At 40.6% G+C, this 18,490-nt stretch overlaps 1 protein-coding gene and 1 pseudogene across 1 annotated transcript in view; both read right to left on the bottom strand.

Annotated features, from left to right (window-relative positions):
- Positions 1–18,490, bottom strand: part of DPP10 (dipeptidyl peptidase like 10) — a 1,494,592-nt gene that overhangs the window by 1,380,755 nt on the left and 95,347 nt on the right. The gene's annotated exons all lie outside the window — the stretch shown is intronic.
- Positions 3,994–6,697, bottom strand: LOC139038008 (protein O-mannose kinase-like; annotated as a pseudogene).

Raw genomic sequence — 18,490 nt, 5'->3', positions numbered from 1 at the left:
AACTGGAGTTCAGGCAAGCCATATTTAAGAGCAACACTGAACAAATAAGAGGTGCACTTGGAAGACCCAGAGGGATCGGGTGGAGAGGGAGGTGGGAGGGGGGACCGGGATGGGGAATACATGTAAATCCATGGCTAATTCATTTCAATGTATGACAAAAACTACTGTAATGATGTAAAGTAATTAGCCTCCAACTAATAAAAATAAATGGAAAAAAAAAAAAAAGAGTTAACAACCCATATGCGGGAGGAGTTTGCCTTGCTTAATGGCTTGGCAGCAGAGCGAGCATGGGGAGTGTTTGAAGAGATTTGAGACCTTATCTGTTGTAGACTCTCTGCTCCTACAGCCCACAGGAGCCATGAGCAATATTTCCAAAGGACAGGAAAAAAAAAAAAATCTAGTATTGTTCAACCACCAGGAGGCAGAGGGAAGCACCAGTGTGAAAAGAAAAAAAATCACAGTCCTCTCGACTAATGTCTATGAAGAAATAAATCTACTTTGAAAGAAATGGAGTAAGTTACCTTTTACCCCAGGTTATCTTTTTTTTTTCTATTTATTTTTATTAGTTGGAGGCTAATTACTTTACAATATTGTAGTGGTTTTTGTCATACATTGAAATGAATTAGCCATGGATTTACATGTATTCCCCATCCCAGTCCCCCCTCCCACCTCCCTCTCCACCCGATCCCTCTAGGTCTTCCCAGTGCACCAGGCCCGAGCACTTGTCTCATGCACCCAACCTGGGCTGGCAATCTGTTTCACCCTAGATAATATACATGTTTCGATGCTGTTCTCTTGAAACATCCCACCCTCGCCTTCTCCCAGAGTCCACAAGTCTGTTCTATACATCTGAGTCTCTTTTTCTGTTTTGCATATAGGGTTATCGTTACCATCTTTCTAAATTCCATATATATGTGTTAGTATACTGTAATGGTCTTTATCTTTCTGGCTTACTTCACTCTGTATAATGGGCTCCAGTTTCATCCATCTCATTAGAACTGATTCAAATGAATTCTTTTTAATGGCTGAGTAATATTCCATGGTGTATATGTACCACAGCTTCCTCATCCATTCGTCTGCTGATGGGCATCTGGGTTGCTTCCATGTCCTGGCTATTATAAACAGTGCTGCGATGAACATTGGGGTGCACGTGTCTCTTTCAGATCTGGTTTCCTCGGTGTGTATGCCCAGAAGTGGGATTGCTGGGTCATATGGCAGTTCTTACCCCAGGCTATCTTCTATGTATTTGTCAACTTTGGCTCAGGGGCTCAGGGAGATTGAGGATGCTATCAATATGTGGTTTGACCAGGCTTGAGAATAATAGAAATAAGCTACCTTGCAAAAGGCTTTTGATGAGATTTGTATTTAATACTGAAACAAAATGGCACCAAGCTTAGAGATGGCAAAAAAAAAAAAAAACCCACAAGAGGTGCTATGTGATTTAAGTTAATTCTTTTCATAAAAAAAATGATAATGTTAAGAAAATAAGAACTTTATTTTCCTAACAAATGGATTTAAACAATTAGTATTATTAACCGTCATGGTCGCCTTAGGTCCCATCAGTAAATGGAAAAAGCTTCTAGCAGAATTAAGTTAGTCTTTGTGGAGAAAACACATTTGAAGTTTTTTATTCTATTAACTTAGAAAAGAAAACCCACTATTCTCCTAAGAAAAACCAAGGCTTATTTGAATAAAGCTGGGAGTTTGTTTATTCAAGAGTTTGGGCATATTTAGTGGAACCAAAAAGACTCCTAAGAGATTAAAAAAAAAAATCCATCCTAAGAAATGAGAGGCCAGCTCCACTCTTCAAAAAATTCTCACTATCAGGATGCTTGATCTTGGAAGCATGGTGCAATTATAAGACAAAAGAAATAAGGTGACTCTCCATGTTTGAGAATTTGTGCTAAGGTTTTTTTCACATGGGTCTCCTCATTTTTATCCTTCAAGAACATGACAGTGTTCTTTACTGCCTAACAGATGAGAAAGCCGCTGCTTACTGACCGAGGTAGATAGCCAGGGGTCATGTCACTAGCAATCAATGGAGTCCACTGCAACTGAAGTCAATTTGATGCCAAAGCTCTTTTTCCTCTATATGGAGAGATAAGAGGGCCAAAAACTGCATTCCTCAGCAATACAGAGGATGCTAGGGAGGCTGAAATCTAAAGGGTTCCATGTATTAGTAAGGTAAGACTTACATAAATCCAGGTCTAAATCTCTGAGCGCTTTAGCCAGAGCCAAATTTGTGGAAAGGCAAAGCAAACCTTCCTTAGGCATGGCTTGTGGAAAACTTGCAACCTTTCCTACCAAATAAACAGTGTAGGTGGAAATAGATAAGCATAGCTGGATACACATACTAATACACATACACACACACACAGACGCAGAAACTGGTTTTAAAAATCATTGGCAATCTCTTCCTTTCTTCTTTTTACACTTATGTTATGTTTTCCTCACAGCAAAAATCATAGAGGAATAGTTCAGTAATTAAAATAAAAACCATAATCTCATCACACAAAGGCAAATATTCACTTCCAGTCTTTTTCTGTGATTTTTTTCCAGCTTTAATGAGATATAATTCACAAACCACAAAATATCCCCCTTTTATACAATTCAGTGTTATTTATTATATGCAGAGTTGTGTAACCATCACTATTATCATTTCTGGAAATTTTCATCACCCCTGAAGAAACCCTGTACCCATTAGCAAGCACCCCCCATTCTTCAACTCCGAGCCCCTGCCAGCCCCTGTGAAACCACTAATTTATTTTCTATTTCTGTGAGTTTGTCAATTCTGGACATTTCCTGCAAGTGGAATCATATGGCATCTGGTCTTTTGTGATGCCCACTTTCACTTAGCATGTTCATCCATGTTGGAGCATGCATAAGTGCCACACTCCTTTCCTGGCTGAATGCTACCTCTTTGTATGGATGGACCGCATTTTCTTCTGTCTATTCACTAGCAGATGGACATTTGGGTTATCTTCGTCTTTTGTCTATTATGAATAATGTTGCTATGAATATTTGTGCCCAACTTCTCTTATGGGGATGTTTTCAATTTTCATTGGCAAATATTGGGAAGTGGAACTGCTGGATCATGGTAACTCCATTTTTTACCTTTTGAGGACAGTCAGACTGTTTCCCAAAGTAGCTGGACCATTTTACATTCCTACCAGCAACATATAATGGTTCCAATTCTCTACATCCTTGACAACATTTGTTATTGTCCATCCTTTTGATTACAGCCATGCTAGTGGGTTCTGGCAGCATGTTTATAAGAAGGAGTAGCAGTTAATATACTCTGGGCAAGCATATTCTCTGACCAACTGTAGGACTCACAGGACCCAATCACCACGGGAGAGAGAACAAGGATAATACGGATCGTACTCCCTGTCTACTGCCTGGACTGCCTGCCTGACAGGTAAGGACACTGGTTCTCAAAATGTGGTTCCCAGACTGGCAGCACTGGCTGTATCACCAGGGAACCAGTGATAAATGCAAAGACTCCACCCAGACACTGAGTCTGAGACTGCCGGGTGGGCTGGGGCTAGCGCTCTGTAATTCTGGTGACCGGAGACCTGAGCACAGCATTTCTGCCCTCAATGCCAGCTTTAACCCCCGTATTGGTAATGATGAATATGCACCAAATCCTTCCTCCCCTGCAAATGAGGATGACAGGGACCAAGGAAAGAGCTTTCTGAAGGATTCAATCAAGCAATTCACGTGGAAGGGTTCTGCGCCTTCCAGTAATGAGTGAGTGACAGGCACTGTTGGTGTAAAATGTTCACAATAATTAATGTTGAACACAGAATAAATATCCAGCTGGAAGGTAAAGAGGAATTTCATAAGCACCATCCAAGGCAGTAGTAACAGAGATGTGATTTCCGTCATACATGATATTTTAAATGTTCCCTATGCACTCAAGGTGTTAGAAAGCATGCTAGCCTGCTGAGACGTGGATGACACAGACCTGTCCCTGAGCAGGCACCTGAAACATAGTGATGTCTCCTCCGAACGGTGAAGTACACCACAGATACTCACCTGACAAAGGGAGAAATACCGCTTGCCTCTTCCACACACTGCCACTTAAAAACCTCTCTACACGCATTGCTCACAAGCTTACAGATTTAGTTAGGGACACTTCTTTGTAGCTCTATTTTTGTTACTTCCTTCAGATACTGGTCAGACTCACTGCTTCTCTCCACCTTCGCTTGGACACAGGCTCACGTCAAGCCCATGTGCTCTTGCTTAGCAACGCCCCTCAGGCGGTCAGGAGAGGAGAACCTGGGGCAGGACCACTAACACCTTACATCAGGGCAGAACCGGTACAAGTCTTCCAGGTGTTTCCTGATTCCCAGCCCTCAGCGACGTACTGAAGCGTCCAGGACGTTCTGAGCACTGGGTCTCTCTGCAGGCTCCTGGCTCTTATACGCCTTGCGAATATCAAACAAGTGGAATCAGACCATGTCGCTCCCTTCCACGTGCCCCAGAAGGAAACTGGAGACGTCTGGAATCTTCCAGATGTCGCTCGTCTTGTCATAGGTGGGCATGAGGTCGTCCTTGAAGGTCGTCCTCTCCCAAGGGCCACAGCTGCTCTGGGGCGACGAAGTCCCCACGGAGCTCCCAGTAGCCACACTTCACCAAGGTCTAGCTGCGGTTCACCAGGGGCAACGTGTCCAGGTCGTTGAGCATAAGGCCGAAGTTGGCAATCAGCGGGTACTGGGGCAGTGTCTTGGACAGGTCGCTGGAGTCGCACATGACCAGCGTGCCCAGGGGGCTGGGGTGCAGGAAGTGGAGGATGGCCAGGTTGCCCAGGGCCAGCTGCAGCCTGTACTGCCGCAGCCTGTACTGCCACAGGCTGCAGTACTTGGAGAGATTCAGCGTCGTCTCCAGGTTGCCCAGGGAGCCTAAGTTGGTGGTAACTCGGTGAGGATGATGTTATCATTCTTGCAGTAGCCCAGCAGCGTGACCACGCTTGGTCTGCAGTGCCTGCAGCATCCGACGCCCGTGCAAGAAGTCATCTCTCACTTCCAGCCTGGTGAGCCTCGACGGGGCCACCTTGCGTTCCTTCCACTCGGACAGAAACACTCTTTTCTCTGCTCCTTCCTTGACACGCTTCAGCGGCCGCACGCCTGTCTTCAGCTGCTCCGAGGACAGCCGCGGGGAGCAGTTGGTCATCTGCCCCAAGTTGAAGTGGCCGGGGGTCGGGGCGGGGGTGGGCAGTGGCCAGGGTCCTCCGCGGAGCGCCAGGGCCAGATGAAGAGCTGGTCCAGAAAAGGCAGAGGAGGACGTTGACGAGGGCCATGGAGAACAGCGGCCCCACCGCGGGGGCATGTCCCTGGGACCCTTCCTGCTCTCCTGGGGCCTCGAGTCCCCGGCGCTGTGCTCTGCCAGCTCCTTCCGGGAGTGCATTCCTTCCCGCTCAGGTTTCTGGCCAGACTCCCGGGTCGGGCAAGGTCCTGGCTGGCCCCACGAACTGGTTTGAAAGCACCCTTCCTCAAGATTGCAGGCCCGCATCTCTCCAGCGCTCTCCCTCCGGGCGTGGACTTGACAATGACATTCACCACTCTGGCCTCACAGTCTCCTGGGCTGCTTCCACCAACGCCTGATTCTTAGAAGATGACCCGGGCTTCTGCAACTTTCCCAAGAGCTCTACCACTGCCTTCTCTTTTCCAATCCATTTCCCACAGCAAATAGGATCTTTCTTTCCTGCGGACCCCTTCCCCGGCCCGCTGCCGCTGCCTCCTCCTCTCCTGTGATATTTTAAATAGTTTTCATCTTACTATACTCTTTCCTGTTGTTTGCATGACATAAGCATTTTCTTGCCATTAAAATTCTACAAGTTTAAAATATTTATAATTTTATATTAAAAAGTGAAAACATCTTGTAAATGTAATTTTTTTTTTCTGGTTTTTTTTTTTAAGGTTTTTTTTTTTTTTCCATTTATTTTTGTTAGTTGGAGGCTGGAATGGGATGGGTAAATGTAATTTTAATATGTAGTAACATGACATCATGTGCATGTCATTTACTTAATTCCCTATATGTAAGTATTTTAAATGGTAAAAATTTAAAATAAATGATTGTAAATGACAAAGATTAATTCTTTTGACTTAAAGTTTAGAGTTCTGCAATTACTCAAATGCCTTAGGAAGGCTGGAATATAAAATCTGACGACCTATCTGTATATTGAGAGAAGGAATTTGCCATGTGTTTTCTTGAAAGTACATTTAATAAATAGGGTAGGTCTGAACCAGGGGGGTGTGGAGTGCCTGGTAGCTCCAGAGCGGGCCCCCACTGAGGGAGTGGGTGTCACGGAAGACAGAGGATGGGCCAGCAACCTGCCTCCCAGTGCCGACCACCTGACTGCACCCTCACACAAGCCCCTGAGCAGGATACAAGTGATACACGCCTCAGACAGCCAGAAATCTCAAACACGGCCAGGGAGTATAAGGATAATTCTAAGTTTTAGAAGAGGTGACTATTAGATTCCTGTATATTAAAAAAAAAAAAAAAACCCAGTGGTTGGGAGAAACTGTCACTCAGTCTGCATTAGAAGTGATATCATCCACCAGAGAAGGTGTTCTCCAAATGGGGGGACAGCTCCTTCCGGAAGGTTCTGAGCTCTAATTTGAAACATCTTGATGGACATATTCACCTCTTAAAGACATAGAGGAGACGCAGTATTTAAAAAACCAAAGGGAATTCCCAGGTGGTCCAATGGTGAAAACTCCATGCTCTTACTGACAAGGACCCAGGTTCAATCTCTGGTCAGGGAATTAAAATTCTATAAGCTGCACAGCAGGGCCAAGGGCAAAAAAAAAACAAAACCACAAAAAACAGAAAAAACCCAAACAGATTGGGGTGAATTTGTGACTGAGAGGGTTTGTTATTGTAATTTCTGAGGACAGCCCACAGCATTTTATGAAGATGGGATTAGGAATAGATTATACATTCATTCACTCACACACACAGACACACAGAAGAGATGGTACCATACAATTTTATGTCTGGTTTTAGAAGTGGGGAAGCTGGTGGAGGCAGAGGCAGAGGCAAGGGGAAGGATGGCCTTTCACAAAACTGCTGTGACCAAGTGTCTGTGACCCTCTCAGCTTATGTGCCTTTTCTTTTAAACTCCAATGTAATTAAATCAAAGTCAGCAATAATAAAATATCATAAATAATTTTAGTGTATAATATATGCTGACAAATGTTATTAAGGAGATGGCTGTAATAGACAGGGAGATATTTAGTATGACTTCATCTGAAAGTTACATGGCTAAGAAAACTCAGTAATGAGTTTTGCTTTAATTATTCCAATTAAATGACTTTTCTAAATGATTTTAAAATCATGGCGAGTAGTACTTAAAGAATTTCCAAAAGGCTTTTAGGCAGGACTTGTTAACTTGATCAAGTTTATACAAAATATTCTGGGTTTAAAATAAATGTATGTACATAGAATTCTTACTATGCATTGTTCACTGGTAACCTTTTAAAATAGGCTTACCAAACTTCCAATGACTTTTTATTCTGTTTAGTTCTAACTAGGTGATAACCATCTATCTTGGAATTTCCATGAGAGTTCTAATTACATATATTCAATGTCATTGTCCTTCCAAACCATCGGATTGGCCTAGATATGTCAATACAATGGTGTCAAAACTCCTCTTATTAGATGTTTCTCTACTCTTGAAAATGACACAAAAATCATTTGACAGACTATATTTGATTTTTTTATTTGAAAATATTATCACTCCATAATTTTTATGAAAAAAGCTGAATTGATCGTATCTGCCTTTAAAAATATATTCCACATTCTATCACTCAAAGCTTAGGTTTCCACTTGTGTACTTTAATATTCAAAAAGATAAAAATATATTATTCATTGATAATGTGCAGTAGGCAGGTAATGCATTAGAAATGCTTAGAATTATCATTACCTACAAAATAGCCAAAACTGAAACACTTATTATGCACAGTTCCTATCCTAAGTGATTTAGCTGCTATGCCTACATCACTGTGCTTTTGAAGACAAAGTATAGTATTGTACGTGAGATACATACAATATCTGTTCATTCACTCTTGCGTGTAATCATTTTACAAATATTTATTGAGTATCTTCTTTCTGCCAGGTCTTGCATGATGTACTAAATATATAATGAGAACAAAACAGCCACAATCTCTATGAACAGGTGATAGGGACAGAATGAGGGGATGAAATACATGATTAAATAGTTAATCCCACTCGAGGATTGTAAGTAGAAAGCTATGGGAGACCTGTAAATTAATGAATACTTGAGAAAGTAGGTCTGCTTAACCACAAAACCATGCAGTCTTGCTTAGCAACAAAACCAGGCAACAGGAACATAGGACATGCCCCAAAACAATAAAACAAAGGTGGCATGAGACCCACATCCTACCCAGTGAACTCAGTAAGTTAATGATCCCTAGGACATGCTCCCTGCACACATTAAAAATAATCATTGTGGACCTAGTTTGACCATGCAGAGACAAGAAAACTCCCCCTACATAACCTGGAAAAATGACCTAATGATGAAAACATGGCATCTACTCAAGAAAGACAAAGGAGATCTTCTCCCCCCTCCCTACTTTTCCTTTGATTATAAAATCATAGCTCACTAGGTTCTGGGGGCATGGCATTCCTCACCTGCCCACTTATAAACCTCAGAAGCATCCTATTCTGATAAATCATTTCTTATCTACTACCTTGCTCTTGCTGAATTCTTCTCTGCCCTGAAGCATAAAGGACTATGATACCAGAGGTCTTCAGAGTCCCCCTGAAATGACAACAGTTGGTTTCACAGAGAACTTACAGGTGGTCAGAGATGACACTGATGCTGAAACATGAAGAATACAAGAGAATGAGCCAAGCAGAGGGAAAGTACATGGACGAGGGAGAAGAGGGAACAGTATATAGAAAGATCCTGAGCCAAGGAAGTGATTGAAATAGTCAAGGATTTTCAGCACATGTGATGAAGGAACATGAGTTTGTGGATAGTGGCCTGAGGATGGAATGGACCAGATTAAATAAGGTGAAAGGTGTTATGCAACAGCTTGGTTTTAGCTTAAGGTGATAGGAAGTAGTATTTCCATCAGAGTTGCGAAGTAGGAGGATGTATATTTTAGAAACATCACTCTGGCTACTCTGTGGAGGTTGACTGGTCCATGTGACTGATTTGGTGGAGGAGCCATGAACCAAAGTGATGCCACACTCTTATCCCAAGTACAGAGCTGGGTAAGAGTTTTCTGAGTTTTCCCTCATACTCCAGCTACCATGGAAGTGTGTGCTTCATGTGGGTCATCTACTGGGAGTTGAAAACTCTCTCATTCTGGGTCTTTAGTGACTATAAGAAGAGAGAGTGCCCATCCACCCCACCTGTCACCCACTAATCCCTACCAGACTATAGCAGAAACAAGATATAAATTTGTTAAGGACAGATTTCAGACAAAAACATGGGAATAAGAGCCTTCAATTTTGAGGCATAAGAATCAATATAGTGACAGATATGCAAGTACAAATCACAGTAGCAAGAACACAGTAGATGCTAAGAAAAGGGTAGCTAGAAACTACTATTATGCCTGCTGATTCTGGTCTATCTCTGATGTTAACTAACTCTCTTGACTTTGGGTGATTCCTTCATCTTTCTGAACCTCAATTCCCTGCCATTTTCAATGAAGGATTTGTACTATATCTCCAAAATTGACACTTCTGGATTCTAAGCTGACAGGTTAAAAACACAGGGGAGTTCATGGTAATTTAAAAAATTGGACAACATTTCCTCTTCTTTAATCCAGTAGGATAAACAGATTCTTTGGATACCAGGTCAAGAACACCAGGCAATACCCTCAAGGAGCCAGGCCACTGATGCTCTTTTTTGCACAAAGAAAGAAGTGAAACTGTTTGGAATTCCTCTAAGTCCATCAAACAAATCTTTAATTTCTCTCTGTAAATTTACAAGCCCAGCAGCCAACATAGGAAAAGAAAGGCACTGATTCTTCTAGCTAAGACAGGTCAGAGGTATTGATAAACTACTGCCAAGGAATTTCCCAGTTTGCACTGCCGTCCTCTTCTGAGAACTTCCAGGTGAATCTGAACATCTCCAGAGCCACTGACTTGAACTCCCAAATGAGAGGCAGGTTTGGACTTACTCCATGTCCTGGGCGTTTCTGTGTGCAGGCAGGGCAGGTACTCTATTTATGTGACAACATTTCTCAGAAAATCTGGACTCTGGCTCCAAAGCTGCTACTAACTAGCTCTGTGATTCTGCACAAAGAACCCTACCTCTTCCACAGCTCAGGATTCTCATGTGTAAAATAGTGATAGTAATACTCACTGTATGTACCTCCTGGGGTTGTCATAATGATCAGGTGAGATGGAATAGAAATGAATGTCCTTTATAAAGCATACTCTGTCTCACAGATGCATTTGAGAATCACTGATACATTGTTGTTATTATTGCTAGTATGATCTTTCCTGCTCCAAGATCATTTATCTCAAGGGACCTTCCTTGTGCACATTAGGGACCAAAAAAGAAAAAAAGCCTCCCTTCTCCCTTCTCGGTTTGATGCATGATGTGGCTGTGAAGGAAGTTTGCCGACTTGAAAATGTGAACAATCTCTTTCCACTGAGATGTTTCCCCTTTACAGAAAAAAAACAACTGTTTTTTTGCTTTTTTTTTTTTCTTCCTCAATGCATATGAATTTCTGTTCTCCTAAGAGATCCTAACTGCTTTATCTCTGTAATCAGTTTACCTTTCAAGGTTTTGCTATTCACTGAATAAGCTCACTAAAGTAAGTCTGTATTCTTCAGATCTCATGGGAGGCAAGTCAACCATTTTTACCCAGTTTTCATCCCCAGGGACACTGGTTGACATAAAATTTTGAAACAAGCAACAGGAATCGGAGACAATAGTTTACAGCCCATGCATACGCCTAAGACATGCTATAAGGTCAATTAGGTGATGAGGGGAGTGGTACCGGGTGGAATATCTTTGTCCAACAATCTAATAGGCATTATAAAATCCTCCTTCCATACGAAGCTTCAACCTTTGGGATTTATCAGACTTTTCAGACATCCAAAGTTCTGTCTAGTCTAGTAATACAAATACATATGAGAGTGTATATGAAATTATTAGCTAAAATCTTGAATAGAGTTGCTGACAGCTTGCTGAGAGTAAGCCTTAGTTTGGAGACACCAGAAAAGGGGGTACATGCGTGGAAAGGGGCAGAAAAGGGCAGAGAGATTATAAAGAAAATAGAATTCTTAGAGTTGAATTATAGCGATCTAATCAAAATACCTATAAAAATGACATAATTGCAGCCCAAAGAGGTTAAAGAGTTAAATAGCAAAAAAAAAAAAAAAAAAAAGTTACTTCAGTCCCAGACCAGCAAATGACTGTCAAATCAAAATGGCTCAAATAATTACAGAACTGGGCAAAATAGCCCCTTAAGGGAAAAATAGAATATATGATTTTGGTTGGTAGCCCTCAGTTTCAATATTACTGTAGCAGGAAACATTTTTACTAAGTGTCAGATAGTATAGAGGACAAGCAGAATAGAAAAAACAGGACAGTTCTAGTAGGGTATGGAAATGTAGGCAATTCATTGCAATGCAGGTTGGTATCTTGGAATGGGGCAGAGTGCTTGGAAGTTTGGAAAAAGGAACTCCAAGCCCAACTTTGGGAGGGTTGGTGAGAGATTGCTGGAGGTACCAAAGGAGGTCTTGAAAGATGTCTCCAGGAAAAACGTGGAGATAAATATGCAAACACAAAAATGTGTGTGAACTCACCCAAGTGCCTGGTGCCAGAGAAGCCATAATGGAAAAGAAGGCTGGAGAGACTTGTGGGAATGTTCTTTCAGCCGTCACCATGCTGCTCTTAAGTCTGGACTTGAGTAAGCAATAACAATCCATCTGGGAGTTTTGCAGAAGAATGTGACATGATCATATTTGTATTTGAGAAATTCAGCCTGGCAGAAAGGCAGTGAATGAAGCTGAGGGGTGTGTGGCGGTGGACATAGAGAAGAAGCCGACAGCATTAATTTATAAATCGGGGCCCACAGAGTGGAGCCCAACCCAGCGGCCTGTCTGTGTCACAACTCCAAACCCAAATCAAGCTGCACTTAGGGGAGACTCCTCATCGTCAAGGAAACCTCACATATACAAGTCACAAGTCTCCAACTCAGCTTTAACAGAAAATAGGACCTGCTAACCTTACAGTGAGGTCCCTGACTGCCTAGCCAATCATTCTGTGTCCATATTGCTTCCTCTCAGAGTCTATAAAACTCACTTGTGCCCAAAGCCATCGGAAGGAGTGCTCCACTACTTACGAGGCCCTGTACTCCCCAGCCCATGGATTGATTCTCCCTGAATAAAGAACATCAAAGTGAAAGTGAAGTCTCTCAGTCATGTCTGACTTTGCGACCCTGTGGATGTAGCCTACCAGGCTCTTCTGTCCATGGGATTCTCCAGGCAAGAATACTGGAGTGGGTTGCCATTTCCTTCTCCCGGGGGTCTTCCCGACCCAGGGAATGAACCCAGGTCTCCCGCATTGTGGGCAGATGCTTTAACCTCTGAGCCAACAGGGAAGCCCCAAAGAACATCAAACTCATTACTAAATCATTTTAGTTTTTTTCATTTGACAGAATAGATGCAGGAGATATTCAGAAGGTAAAATAATCTAAACTTAGTGAATGCTTGGGTTGGGGAGTGTGAGATAGGGCGTGATTAAGGACAAGTCCCTGGTTTAGTAATTCTTTTAACATTGGAGGAAAAAACACTTAGTGTAGAAAATATTTTCATTTGTTTATATCATACTCTAGTACTACAGTTGAAGGGGAAGCTGCTAAGATATGAATGGAATTAAGAGGTAAAGAGGTTTTTCTCTGTCTGACTTACTTCACTCTGTATGACAGACTCTAGGTCCATGCACATCTCTACAAATCACCCAATCTGTTCCTTTTCTATGGCCAAGTAATATTCCATTGCATATATGTACCACATCTTCTTTATCCATTCATCTGTCAATGGTCATTTAGGTTGCTCCCATGTCCTAGATATTGTAAATAATGATGCTATGAACATTGGGATGCAGGTGTCTTTTTTATGGTGTCTTCTTTACTCTTTTTTAAATTTATTAATTTTTAATTGAGTATAATTGCTTTATAATACTGTGTTGGTTTTTGCCATATAGCAACATGAATCAGCCATAGGTATATGTATGTCCCCTTCCTCTTCAAACTCTCCCTCACCTCCCACTCCATCCCATCCCTCTAGGTTATCAAAGAGCACTGGATTTGAGCTCCCTGTGTCATAGAAATTTACTGGCTATCTAATTTTACATATGGTAGTATATTTCAGTGCTTCTCTCAATTCATCCCACTTTCCCCTGTATCCAAAAGTCTGTTCTCAATGTCGGCATCGCCACTGCTGCCCTGCAGGTAAGTTTATCAGCACCATTTTCCTAGATTCCATATATATTAGTTAACATATGATATTTGTCTTTCTCTTCCTGACTTCACTCTGTAAAATAGGCTCTGGGTTCATCTCCCTCCTTATAACTGAGTCAAGTGCATTCCTTTTGATGGCTGAGTAATAATCCATTGTGTATGTGTACGACAGCTTCTTTATCTATCCATCTGTCAAAGGACATCCAGGTTGCGTCCATGTCCTGACCACTGCAAATAGTTCTGTGATGAACATTGGGGTGTGTGTCTCATTTTCAATTATGCTTTCCTTGGGGTATACGCCCAGCAATGGAATTGCTGGGTCATACCTTCAGTTCTATGTGGCATAAGAAAAGTTGTACAGATGAACTTATTTGCAGGTCAGGAGTAGAGACACAGACATAGAGAACAGATGTGTGAACACAGGGGCAGAGGGATGAATTGGAAGACTGGGACTGATGTAGGTTCACTGCCATGAGTAAAATACATAACTAAGTGGGAACCTGCTTTATAGCACAGGGAGCTGAGCTGAGTGATCTGTGATGACCTTGATGGGGGGATTGGGGAGTGGGAGGCAGGCCCAAGAGGGAGGGGGTATATGTATAATATAGCTGATTCACGTTCTTACACCACATTGTCAAGCAATTATATCCCAATTTAAAAAAAGAGAGAGATGAGAATGGACCTACTTTTCCCAAGTTAGCTAGTATTCCCCATTTTTGCCTAGTAGTTTTACTGCTAGAAAACTTGACTATCTTAAATATAAAAAGGAAAGTGTATCTTAATGGTACAAAAAATTGCCTTAGATTTATGGAAGCAAGATGATGTTACTCCTTACTTAATAGAAATCAGGATTTATTTGTTGAATCGGTAAAGGCTTAACATTAAAACTACATCAACTGAACTATGGGTCAAGATGGCAGGTTAAATACATGCATTTAATGCTGTTCCCTTGTGAAGTTCTCTACATTTATAGTAAATGAATTTTGTTTGTAAAGCCACACACATGGGCACAACAGAAAAGGAGATGATAGAAAGACAATTCTGGAAGCTAAAAAGCAAATGAGGAAAAGAAAACTTAGCAAAACTGAGAAAGCTAACTTTTAAGTCAGTATTGAAGAAAAACTGAAAACTAACACAAGTTACATCATGGGGTCCTCAAGAAGATCAAAAAAATGCCAGCCCCACCCAGGCAATTTTGGAACTTTAGGGTTGGAAGAGAAACAGTGAGGAAGCAAGAAGAGGCTAAAATAAGAGAAGGTATAGCTGAAGTAGTTTGAGAATCCAGTGAATTGCAACTTCTCATTCATCCCAGCCCCGTGATCCTGGGAGATTTCTGCCACACCATAAAATTCTGGAAGCTTATTTCCTTCAAGAAAGTAAAACACAGGGTCTCTGTATAAGACACAGGGGTAGGAAATACAATAAGAGTGTGGATACTATCCTAAAAACAAAGGACATAAGTGACTATGCACAGGAATGCTGACTGTTGCAATCCCAAGTCAGTTTCCAGAAGAGCCTTGGCGGTCAGATTTCCATGGCTCTGGGAGGACTGTGGGCAAGGACCTCCTAGGGAAATCTGACCAGCACAAGAAGGAAGTCCCAAAAATACTGAGTGTCCTCCTAGGCAAGAGCTCAGAGTTGATGACCTGTTGGTCAAGCAGATTCACATACATAACCTTCTTTTTCTATTCACAACCACGAAGAGGAAACCATATTCACCAGACACCAGAGGAAAACTTCTAAGCAGAGAAGTCCCTCTCATATAGAATGCAGAGATCAAAGTGATAAACAATATAAAAGCAGCTTGGAGAAAACAGAGACCATAATAAAAGCAAAAGAAAAGGAAATATTTATAGTTTTAGAAAGATAATACAGACATGAAAGAAGCACAGAGACAAATACAAGAAAAAACATTCATATAAGTTAAAACGAGTTCTTAATAATACAAAACATAAACAGAAAATAAAATGGAAATCTCAGCATTAAAATTTTAAGATAAAGTAAAGGGAATATACTGTAAACCTGGAGGAAAGAGCTCTAAAACAGAAAAGTGGAAAATTGGTTGATTACATCCAAATAATAGATGTTCTAGGAAAAAAAAAGATAATAAAAACAGAAGGGAGAAAATCATTAAGAAAATAACTCAAGAAAAATTCCTGGAAATGGATGACAAGAATTTTTAGATGTAAAGACTGCAAGAGTGCCCAGCACAGTGGAATGACTAATTTGTATAAGCTTCAAAAGAGGGGGAAAGAATAAACTTGGATAAAGATTAGAGGCTGGAGGTGACTGCAGGTTTTTCAACAATCACTCTGAAAGCAAACACCTTTGGAAAAATGCCTGTAACATTCTGAAGGAAATTTATTTCTATCTAATCTAGTAGAAATTACTATGATGCTATAATAAAGATATTTTTGAACATGCAAGGTTAAAAAATATACTTCTCTCTCATTATTTTTCATTAAATTACTGAAGTATGAGTTCCACCTTGTGCAAAAGAAAAAGAAAAAAAAGAGAGAGAAAGAAAATAAACCAAAAATAAACCAAAATAGGTCATCTAACACAGAAGAAAGGATGAGAGGATCAAAGCAAGTAATTAATACCTCCATAGGACTGCTGTGCGATAGATCTGAAGGATAGCCAGCAGGGTTTACACCAATGTACCTAAAAGACAGACACCCCAAGGACTGTCATCTCTAAGATGCCAATGCCATCCTCTGCTTTGTACAAGAGAATAAAATGCCCAGGTAAATGTGATCCTTATTTGCTCTTGGTTTACCTTGACACTGTGCTGATAAATTTTCTGCTCTTCCAACTGCCATACATCCTAGATCAGTTGAAGACACTCATTTTGCTTCACAGAAATGTTCTTCTTTGATCAACTCCTGAGAGCTGTAGGTAGGGCATGATTCAATCAGGAGTAGAAAATAATACAGAGTCATCAACTCCCCTGGTCATGTTCCTGCAGGATGTCCAGTACCTTGTCTGCACCTTAATCCTGCCACATGCCCCGAAGAGGAGATTCATGTCACCTTCACTCCAGCAAAGGTGAAGCCAAGTGATTGCTCAGATTCGGTTCTGTTTCTCTTCTCCTGAGAACTTTCAAGGAAGAGTGGCAATTTGCCCTTTTCTCACACAGCTACTCAAATTTAAAAAATAATCTGCATTTTATTTGCAGATATTTATATTGGCAATACTAAGATAAATGAAGCAAGAAATAATTAACAAAAGTCAGGGTAAATAGTACTTCTGGAAGGTTGACAAGAAGATGCAATTGAGAAAGCTTCTAAAACACTGGCCATATTGTAATTTTTAAGTTTGGTAGTGGTTGGATAAGTGGTTGCTTTATTGTTCATAAACTCTGTATAAATTTCATACCCTATACAACATATATCATAATCTGTAAAAGTAAAAATAAACATCATATATTTTTCAAAGCTCTTTGTGTTTGGATCCACTGATCCTCTATGAACCTCTATTTGCTCATATTTCACATAATATAGTAAATACTTATTTTCTCATCATTGTCATAAAAGAGGTTATTTGTGACAAATGCAGTATGTTGTAGAAGTCTTCATAGAGGTTCTTGAAGAGAGGAATATTTAGGGAAGGCTTCCAAGAGTGAACAGAGCCATGAAGGAAGGTAGGATGTGGTTGCCTTCTCCATGTAAGTATCACAGTTTATTTTTTAAATTAATTTTCTTGGAGTATAGCTGCTTAACAGTATCACAGTTTATTTATTCCTCTCCCTATTCCTGCCCTAGTGACAAGCACAGTGCTTAGAATATAGAAGGAGATCAATAAATATCGAGTGACTGGTTGTATGTTCAAGGAAAAGGCATTCTAATCTATAGCAGAAAGGCAATTTGCTCTCATAGCATAGCTGAATTCTTTTCCCCCCATAGACTCTCTTTGTCCCCCACTTCCCAGAATTACTGAATGAAAAAGTTTCTATAATGAGGTTCAATTAAATCATATCTGCTTTTTATTAATTGACATGAGTAAATTATTCAGGAACAGATGTTCACATTATATAAAAAGTGAATAATACAGATTTTCCAGTAGCTTTCACTGACCATCAGTGGTTTTCTCACCACACAGTTAAACTGGATGATTCCAAAGAATATTTTTCTTGTTTTGTTGATTCTAAAAAACTTAAAAATTAATACTATAATTATGCCCTGGATTTTTTTTTTAATTATCTTATTGAAGACAGAACTTCCATGGATGCTTCCGCTGCGATCATTATATGAAACTGATGAGCTGAGGTCAGCAGAGTGACTTGGAAGAAACCCTAGAGGGGATTTGAGTAGTTGAGTTATTGGCTTGTGCTCTAAGGTTTTATTGCGGATGCTCATGAAAAATGGAATTCAAGACCTGCCATTGACCTGAGAGCAGCTAAATGTTTTTGAATGAGCCCCTTTTCTTTGACTATAGGCTATGTTTATTCTCAGACTCCTCAAATAACTCTTCAGTTTAACTCACAACAGAATATTTAGATAATAATCATAGAAGGCTTCTCTCACTGTTGTTGCTGCCTCATTCTTATGGCCTTTGTTTTGTTTTTGCCATTCTGGTTGGCTTTAGCTGGAGATACTTTGCTTTATTATTCTGCAACCAATAGATATTTATAAAATGGCAATCATTTGCCATGAATTGTGCAAAGTTCTACGAATCAAATTATGAGAACAAACACATTAAACACTCTCCCCAAATACAAACTTATTTTACATAAAACAATTATACAAATATACTCCATGGTAAATGTTTACTTTAAAGAAATTTTTTTGAGATGGGCCATTTTTAAAGTCTTCATTGAATTTGTTACAATATTCCTTCTGTTTTACGTCTTGGTTACTTTGGCCATGAGACATGTGGGATCTCAGTTCCCCAACCAGAGATTGAATCTGCACCCCTTACATTGGAAGGTGATCTTAACCGCTGGACCACCATGGAGGTCTCAGTGGTAAGTGCTTTGAGACAAACATCTAAACCCATGTTCAAAATGTGTCATATTAACTGGAGAATAA

This window comes from Odocoileus virginianus, chromosome 13, assembly GCF_023699985.2.
Source record: "Odocoileus virginianus isolate 20LAN1187 ecotype Illinois chromosome 13, Ovbor_1.2, whole genome shotgun sequence".
NCBI lineage: Eukaryota > Metazoa > Chordata > Mammalia > Artiodactyla > Cervidae > Odocoileus > Odocoileus virginianus.
The sequence above is the reverse complement of the archived record's forward strand: the minus strand, read 5'-3'. Positions and strand labels throughout refer to the sequence as shown.